The sequence below is a fragment of the Nannospalax galili genome, unplaced genomic scaffold (assembly GCF_000622305.1).
Source record: "Nannospalax galili isolate Female #2095 unplaced genomic scaffold, S.galili_v1.0 scaffold115, whole genome shotgun sequence".
NCBI lineage: Eukaryota > Metazoa > Chordata > Mammalia > Rodentia > Spalacidae > Nannospalax > Nannospalax galili.
Window position 1 is genome coordinate 8106969 of NW_008340588.1, and position 8513 is coordinate 8115481.

At 42.0% G+C, this 8513-nt stretch overlaps 1 non-coding gene across 1 annotated transcript; it reads left to right on the plus strand.

The window, feature by feature from the left end:
- Positions 1 to 7219: 7219 nt before the first annotated feature.
- On the plus strand, positions 7220 to 7325 carry LOC115070772. Its single transcript, XR_003849903.1, has one exon. It is a non-coding gene; the product is annotated as a U6 spliceosomal RNA (small nuclear RNA).
- Positions 7326 to 8513: the final 1188 nt, after the last annotated feature.

Genomic DNA, 8513 nt, shown 5'->3' on the forward strand with positions numbered 1-8513 from the left:
CTTGATTGTTGAATGATGTGGGAGGGCCCAGCCCATTGTGGGTGGTGCCACCCCTGGGCAGGTGGACCTGTGTTGCATAAGAAAGCAGGCTGAGCAGGGGCCAGGGGAGCAATCCAGTAATCAGAGTTCCTCCATGGCCTGTGTTCCAGCTCCTGCCACCGGGCTCCTGCCCTGAATTCCTTCCTACCTTGGGCTCCCTGATGATCTGTGACCCGGGAGATGTAAGATAAATAAACCCTTTCCTCCCCAAGTTGGTAGTGGTCAGAGCATTTTGTCACAGCAATGAAGAAACAAACTGATAGAGAAATTGGTACCAGGAGTGGGGTATTGATGTGACAGACCTGACCTTGGTATTTTTAGGAGGACTGTGGAAGCGTTCTGAACTTTGGGCTGGAAAAGCCATTGAGTGCACAGAGTTTGTTGCTGTGGAGCTTGGAACAGTTATGTTGAAAGAGTTGTGAACAATGGAGGCCTGGCTTGTGAAGCAGAGACTATCAGGCTGTTCATGTGAGATTTTAGATTGAGAATCTGTGGGTTCTGGTTGGCTGGGGCTGAAGAATCAGCTGTGATTAAGAAGAGACCAGAACCTGAAGCAAAACCTTTGCTTTACTGGGACAATTGATGCTGGTTAGCTGGGGCTGAAAAATCAGCTGCAAGTAACAAGAGACCAGCATCACTGAGCTGAAATCTGGGAGATATTTCCTCAGGGTCAGCACACAGAGGGGACCTGAGCCTCCATCCCAAGCTAGAAGCAGGACTTGGTAATGTGTAAGAGTCTCGAGACCGGCATGGTTCTGGTGTTAAACATGTGAAGGGGTCACAGAGAGCAGCCGAGGCTTGGCACTCTGAGAGGCCAGGAAAGGCCATAGGTGAAAGTGCAGCTTCAGTTGCAGTGAAGACCCCAGGATTGAAGGGGTCATGGAGAGAATCTGAGGCTTTGCACCCCAAGAGGCAAGAAGAGGCCATTGGTGAAGGTGTAGCCTCAGTTTCAGTGGAGACCCCAGCTTTATGGAGATGCCAGTACCATGGGATGACCAACAAGGATGGCAGTAGGTATGGAATGGACCTGGCTTGGGTCTGAGAGACAAGCTGTGTGTGCTGTGGATGGCAGAGTCAGAGAATTGGAGCTGCCAGAACCCTTTGGAGCCCAGAAGGTTGTGAGTGAATCCCAGATGTCCAGCCTTGAGCTACTTTGCTAGACTTTGGTTTTGCTTATGTGTGCCCAATTCTTCCCTTTGAAATAAGACAGTACTTGTTTTGGATTTTACAGAAGCCCACCCACAGTTAAGAGACTTTTGAAAGAGACTATGGACTTCTAAATGTTTGGATTTTAAGAACTGTGGGCTTTTTAAGGTTGTACTGTCTTATTTTGTGATATTAATGTTAATATTGTGTCTTGGAGACAAGAATTGGAAAGGTTATGGTTTAATAATGATGTATTTGTGTGTCAACTTGACAAGGGGTCAATTGTGCTGGGTAGCTTTAGTGTCAACTTGACACACCTGGGTTGAGGGAGCCTCAGTTGGGGAATTGCCTTCATTGGACTGGCCTGTGGCCATGTCCATGGGGCATCTTGATTGTTGAGTGATAGGGGAGGGCCCAGCCCACTGTGGTAGTGCCACCCCTGGGCAAGTGGACCTGTGTTGCCTAAGAAAGCAGTCTGAGCAGGGGCCAGGTGAGCTAGCCAGTAAGCAGAATTCCTCCATGGCCTGTGTTCCAGTTCCTGCCACCAGGCTCCTGCCCTGAGTTCCTACCTTGGGCTCCTTGATGAACTGTGACCCAGGATATGTAAGCTAAATAAACCCTTTCCTCCCCAAGTTGGTAGTGATCAGAGTATTTTGTCATAGCAATGAAGAAACAAACTGATACAATGATGGGAATACATTGATCAACTTTGGGTTATGTAGAAACAGGTGTCATGATGGTTGGAAGCATATTGTACTTACTAGACATCAATAGCTATGGAAAAAATTAGCTGGAAAAAAGATTGGGCAGATGCAGAAGGTAAAACTTCCAATAACTCCATGGAGGACTGCATTAGGTATTTTTCTGTTGCTGTGATAAAAAACCATGACCAAGGCAACTTATAGAAGAAAGAGTTTATTGGGCATATGGTTCCAGGATGTTAAGAGTCCATCATGGCAGGGAGGCATGGCAGGAGGAAGCCAGAGTAGAAAGCCAAGAACTCACATCTTCAAGCAGGCACAGGAAGAGGAGAGAAATAAAACAAAACAAAACAGGAAAATGGGCAGGGCTAGAGCCCAGGTCCAGTGACATGCTTCCTCCACCAAGGCCATACCTTCTAAATCCTGACAACAGAGCTACTGGTTAGGGAGAAAGTATTTAAATACTTGAAGCTTATGGGGACATTCTAATTCAAGCCATCGCATTCCATTCTCTGGCCACCATAGGCTCATAACCATACCACAATGAAAACTGTATTCACATTAACTTTAAAAGTCCCCATAGTCTTTAACAGTCTCAACAGTGTTCAAAAGTTCAAAGCCCAAAGTCTCTTCTGAGATTTATAGCACATTTGTAAATCCCTGTACAATCAAAAAGCAAATTAAAGGTTGACTAAGTTCCAGGGGACTACAGAGTATCTCTCAAACTATTCTGTAACTGTGGTGAGTTACCTGTCCTCCTGTTCAGGGAGACCATGGAGACCTTACCAGATGGATTTGAACCAGTGTCCATTCTACAAAGAGGAGGGTCAGATTAGAGGAAACATTTCCTCCATGCTTCCAAGTGAAGCTAGCTATGGTTGAGCAGGACCTTTTACTTATCTTCACATAGATGGAACTGGTAAAAGAAAGGAGCCATGGGTTCCTCCCAAGCCCATGTGACCCCTAAGGAACAGATCCTTCAACAACCTGAAGAGTAAAAATCAATTGGTTTATTTGGGCCAACTGTATGGTGTTAAACATCCAAAAGGAAAGTATGACCAAAGATTAAAGTGATAAGTATATTTCTTTAAGAATTCAAGGGATTACACTTCTCAGACATTAGGTTTAAGTCCATATAAAATGTTATTTAGACAATTATTTCTCATTGATGATTTTGTTTCTAAGCAGAAAGGGCTGCTCAGGTGTAAGACTTCAAATCTTGGTCTTCAATGCTGTAGTGCCTACATGTAGTTAAGGGAGATAACCCACTATTGTTATAAAATGATGGCTAAATTTGTTCTCTCCCCCTATCTAGAAGCCTTTGAGAGGGAACTGACACTGATTCTAGCCACTACAACAGCTATCAAAGTGCCAGAAAACAAATCCTGAGTATACCACTCTCAAGTCCAGCCTTGGCAGACAAAAGAAAAAAGAGGAGTAACCCAATAGAGGAATGCTTTTGGAAGCTTTTGTCAAGAAATCACAATGAACTCTGATATGAGCATTTGAAATTTGCCCTATTCAGACTTTTTTCTGATTCCCTGTCTAGAACTTGTAATGCTAACTACTCTTGCCTTTACTTCTTCTTCAAATCTCCTATTCACCAGCCAAGGACTTTCTTTTCTCCCTACAGATAAGTGTTATGCAATTTTGGAGTCTTTTAGATAGACTCTCTAAAGTGGTATCCCAATTGCCTAACCCTGTGTCCCTGTTCAACATGGAAGAAGGCAGAATGGTCTCCATCCTGATTCCCTATCAAAAATTTGGGTAACCTCTTCAGAGGATGGTTTGATAAGAATAGGAGGTAGGAATTGGCTAGGCAGTTAGGGTAAAAAATGACCCCAAAGAAAACTAGCCAGTTTCTTGGCTAAAAGTCAAAATGTCCTTGGGCCTCTTAGCATCATACTCTGTTCCAAAGGCCAAAAATGTCAAAAGTATTTGGGAACTCTTATCTAATTCTTAAAAGATTTTAAGGTTACCTCTTCTTAGAGGGGAATGTTAATGCAGCAAAAAGCCCCATTTAAAAAGAAAGAAAGAAAGGAAGGAAGGAAGAAATAAAGGAAGAGCACACGAAGTTGTAAGAAAAAAGTGATGGGAAGATATGGGTGTTGGAAGGGAAGGAGTAGGCATGGATTTGATCAAAACACCTTATATGCATGTATGAAATTCTCAATAAAGTTTTTTTAATTAAAAAAATAAATGCAATAAATTAAGATGAGAAACTGTAAAAAAAAAGCAAGTTATATACTTCCAATACACAATGGCACATAATGCCCATTTCTGTTATAGAAGAGAGGAACAGCAGTATAGTGAGGAAATACTGGACTAAAGCATGACTGAAAACCAACAAGGGAAACACCAAATCCTACAACTCCATGTCCAGTGTCTGGAACTTCAGTTTCAAAGGACTTACGTGGCTCAACCTCTCCCACTTTGCTGCCTACAACATACTTTCTTTCTTCTGCTGGTATCATTCCCTGTATGCAGCTCTCCTTGGCAGATGTCTTGTGACTCTGACATTGCTAACATCTTCGGGTCTCCATTGCCCACCAGGCTTGATCATCACAGCTTCATATAGTGGCCTCCCAGGACCTTCTTTAAACAGGGACTCTTTTGCTCCCTGATGCCTAGCCTCAGTAGCTCTCTGAAACCACTGAGGATGACCTCTTGATCCCTTTACCCTTGCATCTTTCATGCATCTAAATTCAGCACCATGTGATTGGCACTGCCTAGTTAGGTTGCCAGTTTAGGATGGACTGTGGCTACCTTCATCCACATTACCAGCAAATTTTGTATGTTTCTGATTTCTAGGAGCAGAAAAGTCATTAGACCTTTTTCTATCATAAGTTGGAAGCTTAGCTGTGTGGGGTCTTGTCCTGAGGTATTTTATCATTGTTCAAATGCAAACTGGAGGGCTTTCCTTAATGATTCTAATCTCCTTATCAAGGAGAGCCTTTCTTCCAGCACATAACTGGCTGCCTTGGTTCCAACATTAAGCTTTCTGGTGCTCCTTTTCTCTCCAACTGAATATTTTATATTTCTTTCTGCCCTGCTTGCTCTTTTTCACTGTAGCTGTACATAATACTATGTATTAATGCACCACAGATTCAATGTTAGGCTGTCTTGAAATATCCTCCACCAAAGAAATAAGTCCATTACTTTTAAATTTTACCTCAGGATGGGCAGATGGCAGCCAGACTTCTGCCAAAATATCCATGCTATTTAAGTTCTTGTTTCCATCTCTCTATGTAACATCTTCAATCAGGCGTCTTCTAGAGAAGCCTTTTAAGCACTGCAAGGAAGAGTTTATTGGGCATATGTTTCCAAGGTGTTAAAAGTGTATCATGGCAGGAGGCGTCCAGAGCAGAAAGCCAAGAGCTCATATCTTTAAACAGGCACAGGAAGCAGAGAGAGAGAGAAAAAGGCAACTGGAAATGGGCAAGGCTAGCACCCACCCTCAGTGATGTGCTTCTTCCTCCAAGGTCACACATTTTGAATCTCCAACAACAGAGCCACCAACTAAGGCCAAAGTGTTCAAATACTTGGAGCCAATGGGGGACATTGTCAATAAGACCACCACAGGCATTCTCCTTCAGTGCTTTAATCCTGCCATGCTTAAGCTCCTCAAAGTCCATCGAGAGTGACAGTAAGTAGAGGTACCATTACTTATAGTAATGAATAGTGTGTCACTCTGATTTTTATTGGTTGGAAAAACCCCTGATGAAATCAACTTATTTGGCTCTTGATTTCAGAGTTTTCAGCCCACAGTCATCTCAAACTCACAACCCTTGGTAAACAAGACATCATAGCTTCAGGAGTGTGGCATGAAAAAAGCTATTCCCTCATGGTGGCTAGGAAAGAGAATAAGGGCTCTTGATACATAATATACCCTTCAAGTATGTCCCCAGTGACCTACTTCCTCCATCCAGGCCTCATCTCCTTGTTTTCATCACTTCCCAATGATATTATTGTGTCATGTATTCATTAAAGAATTAACCCTTTTGTTATGTTAATGCCCTTGGGATACACTTACTTTCTCTAAACCCATCAGCTGGCAACCAGTCCCTTAACATGTGAAATTTCAGGAGACACTTCAGGTTGAAACTGTGGCAACCAGCACTCTCTTTTGGAGATAAACAAAGGTACTTAGTATGTAGCGTATTGTACAATAGAAAGGTCTTTGAATCAATGTGTGAATTATGTTTTGAAACCTCATTCTCAGAAAGTATACGTTTGGTGTTGAGGTGAGTCTTAAACTGAATTGAGCTCCAAAAAGAGTATTGATATACTTTCTAGCAGGCCACTGGACTCTTCATATTTTTTTTCTCTGTAAAGTGAATACAGTGGTCTGAGGAAATGTTGTAAGAAATATAATACTGGTGGGTCAGATGCTCTTTTAAATATGAAGAGATGTTGGCTAAGGCACAAAGGTGGTATATATATCTAGATTATTTATTTATTTATTTATTTATTTATTTATTTATTTATTTATTTAATAATACTAGAGCTTGAACTAGGGCTTCATGAATACCAGGCTCTATTAGGTTCTACCATTGAGCTTTATCCCAAGGCCTCTTTTTTCCTTATGAAAATTTTTTTGATAGTTTTATTAAAAAGTCCTGCGTTTATGCAGTACATAATTCCTGCCCTCCTCTCCCCTCCATACAGGATGTTAAACTATTTAACAAAAACTCCAGTGCCAGGAATCATAGACTATTTAACAAAAACTCTAGTGCCAGGCATAGAAAACCTCCCTTTGAGTTGTTGATCAAAGTAGTCATAGAGAGTCCCCAAACAATACAGGTTATTGACATTGTCCTTGATTTCCTCCAAGAACTGGAAGGTAAGATCCTATTGCTGAAGATACCACACAGTTTGGGGATGGTACGTGGAGATACTGAGCTGGAACCGACCATGTCCCTTTTTTCTTTTTCCTTTTTTCCTCCTTCACCTTTAAATTTGAGACAAGGTCTTTCTAAATTGAACAGGATATATTTGAACTCATGCTATATCCTAGATAACTTTGAAATGCCTGTATCAGCATCCTGAGCAGCTGAGATTACAGGCCTGCACCACCAGGCCTGGCCCTTTGTTTTGTTTTTGTGTCACAGATACCTTCCCCCCTTCTAGGATGACGATATCTAGTATAACTACTTTGTCACCATTTGAACCAGTGATCTTAAGGGAAGAGACCATTTTAGGGCTCAGTATAGATTGCTCCTGCCTGTGGATGGATGTTGGCAGCGGAAACCAGTAAGGCAGCTATCTTCAGTCCATTTGTGCATCTATTAAAACAAACCCACCACTCACTGGGTAATAATTCTCCCAACTTCTTGTGCTTGCTTTGGCCCCATATACAATAAAATCGGAAAGATACATAGATTAACATGGCCTCTGTGCAAGGAGTCCATGCACATCTGTGAAGCAATCCATAGTTTTTAAAAAAATGTACTTCCTGCAGATTTTGGAAGACTGAAAATAACAAGACCAAGGTGTCACAGGTCAGTGACCACAATTCAAGCCTGAGGGGCTTGGGGGCCCTGAGGTATAGGTGCAGAAGAAATCAGGATGCACGGGATGCAGTGGAGTATGAACTAATGCATGCTTTATTCTAAGAATCAACCTTATTTATAGTACAACAAGAGGAAGAGAAATGTTCTACTCAGGCCAAATGATCTCATTCTGACATTTGTAGTACCTTCCTGACCTTTACAATATCTTCAGGTTCCCAGGGCTCAGCCCTGTTTGGGATCTTATATATCTTTGTAGCTTTATTATGTACCTTTAATCAGGTACAAGGAACAGTCAGTCTTATGATAAGAATAACTGCAGAAGAACATCCAAGTTCTCAGGGAACTGAGGCTTCCCGTTCCAGCTCTGAGTGTCTTTGACTACAGGCCTTCATTAAGATCAGAGCTCAGGCCTTCACACCAAGGTGCTGCTGGTTTGCTGTGTAGTGAGGGCCCCTGCATGCTTCCAGGGTGGTGCCTTGTTCCTGCTTCTTCATATGGTGGAGGGAAGAAGGGCACATGGGCCAAATGCTAGGAAAAATATTTTTATTAAAAAATAAAGATCTGCCAGGCGTGGTGGCATACTCCTTTACTCCCAGCACTCGGGAGGCAGAGGCAGGCAGACCTCCGAGTTCAAGGCCAGCCTGGTCTACATAGTGAGTTCAGGTCAGCTGGACTACAGGGAGACCCTGTGTCAAAAAGACCGAAAAAAGATCTTAATTTTATTTGTGAGGTAGGATCCTTCATGATCAACAACCTGCCAAATGCCTCAACTCATATTTTATTGCATAAGGATGCAGTTTCAACATGATTTTTGGGGAAGACAAAAACGTTCAAACCTAAGACACAGGTGCTGACTCCTTAAGCTCAGATTTGGTATACCATGATTTTCCATAGCTCTAAAATATTGCCAACAAAATAATCACTCAAATATAGAGTTGTTAAACCCTCTGTTCTATCCTGAATCATAGGATACAATATTTGGAGATTTTATGGTAAATGTTTACATTTTAGAATTTTGTGATTTACAGACAAATCACTGAGGAATATGAAACTTTAATAGTTTGAACTCACAGATACTTCTTACAACGCACCAATTTGGTTAATAGCAGCTAAT